Source organism: Littorina saxatilis, linkage group LG1 (genome assembly GCF_037325665.1).
Source record: "Littorina saxatilis isolate snail1 linkage group LG1, US_GU_Lsax_2.0, whole genome shotgun sequence".
NCBI lineage: Eukaryota > Metazoa > Mollusca > Gastropoda > Littorinimorpha > Littorinidae > Littorina > Littorina saxatilis.
Genome location: NC_090245.1, coordinates 15,211,713 through 15,213,551, shown reverse-complemented (window position 1 = coordinate 15,213,551; position 1,839 = coordinate 15,211,713). Strand labels below are relative to the sequence as shown.

The window sequence follows — 1,839 nt, the reverse complement described above, 5'->3', positions numbered from 1 at the left end:
TTCACAATTTAGTCGTCAGTTATGGTTTCATTGCGACTCGATGTATCTGCAATAGCACGTTATTGTGTACCTCTAAATCTAAAATGCAACCTTATCGGCGGCGGTTGGCTTCAAAGAAGCCAGCGATATGCAGAAAATTCGTCTGCTTGGGCAAACACAACCTTGCATGGAGAGCTTCCGGGCTCCCTTTTTTCAAACTTTCAAAACTTCGAATTGTACTGATCTTGTCTTGATGAAAAAAGAATTCTTTTATGATTTAAGAATGTTTGTGTAACAAGCTGTCAATTTATTAGTTAGATTTTAAAAGTTAGGTCAAGCGCCAAAACGAGGCTTCCGATTTGTTTTAAAGTAAATCCGGCTGGCAACGCAAAAATAAATTCTTAGAAAAATGCTCGCTCTTTATGGAGGACACACAGGATGTTCAAAACGAAAGGGTGTTTGTACTGTGTGTTCAAGCCTGACAGTGTCTGTGACCAGAAACTGATGGTTTACGGGAGACTTCCTAAGTGTTAATAGTATGAAGGGCATATGACACGTAGTGATAGCGATACGCACCCCCTAGACTGCGGTTCCGAAGTCCTGGGCCAGAGTCTAGCGGTGAGGGTCGTGGTGATCATAGTTGTTTCCTGTCACCACTGCCACCGTTCTCTCCGTCTGAAAAGATTGATATTGTGCAACGCCTTCCTTCAATGTCGGACACTGCTTACCGCGCGCTCAAACACACACACACACACACACACACACACCTACACAACGACACACACACCTACACACACGCACACATGCACGCACGCATGCACGCACGCACGCACACACACACACACACACACACACACACATACATACACACACACACACACACACACACACACACACACACACACACGCACACAGCAGACCGAGAGAGACAGACTCAGGGACAGACTGACAAAGACGAAGAGAGAGAGAGAGAGAGAGAGAGAGAGAGAGAGAGAGAGAGAGAGAGAGAGAGAGAGAGAGAGAGAGAGAGAGAGAGAGAGAGAGAGAGAGAGAGAGAGAGAGAGGGCTAAAAACTCTTTATACCGTAGCGCAAATGACAGGCAGTGATAGCGATTCGCAACCCCTATTGACGTAAGCTTACTGCAAGTGTTCAAACGACGGTTCCGATTTCCAGTGCCAGAGTTGTGCGGCCACGGTGAGAGTCTTGGTGATCATAGTTGGTGTCTGTCTCCACTGCCAAGGTTCTCTCCGTCTGAAAAGATTGATGTTTTAGGTTCAATTTTGGACACTGCTTTGGGGTTTTACCGGACCGAAAAGCACACGCATATTTTTGTAATTTTGAACCTTCAGCTGTGTGAATTCAGTGATGTTTTGATTTCTACTGCAATCTAAGACTGTGAATTTGCTTTAACTTGCTTTTTTAAAGCATGAAACATTTAAGTCTATTTGAATGAAGTTCAACATTACCCACTTTTCCACCATCGTGCAGTGGTGACACGAACCGTCACACATCCCTGGAACGGTAGATTGGAGACCTGGCTGTAATCAATTGTCTTGGTAGGGTAGAATGAAGAACTGGCAGACGATCAACTGTCTTGGAACTGTCAACAATCTGCTTCCCTTCCTCGTGTCTCTTCTCTTTTCGTTGTACGCGACGTCAAGAGAAAGAAATGACGTTGTTTCAATGCTGGTTTCAATGCTGACGTCATTGTGAATCATGGGGGACTTGGTTGAAAAGATGGCGTCTTGCGCTGGTTTCGTTGTTTTGGTCAACCTTCGACTTCGCTAATTAATTTGTGCTGCCTGTGATATTTTCAGAGTGTGTTGAAACAAGTGTGAAAAAAATAGAGAAATATACCG

The 1,839-nt window shown here is 44.6% G+C and overlaps 1 long non-coding RNA gene across 1 annotated transcript; it reads right to left on the bottom strand.

Annotated features, from left to right (window-relative positions):
* Window positions 1-489: 489 nt before the first annotated feature.
* Window positions 490-1,618, bottom strand: LOC138962775 (uncharacterized). Its single transcript, XR_011454600.1, has 3 exons — window positions 1,451-1,618; window positions 1,121-1,231; window positions 490-654 (listed from the first exon to the last, which is right to left on the bottom strand). It is a non-coding gene; the product is annotated as an uncharacterized lncRNA (long non-coding RNA).
* Window positions 1,619-1,839: the final 221 nt, after the last annotated feature.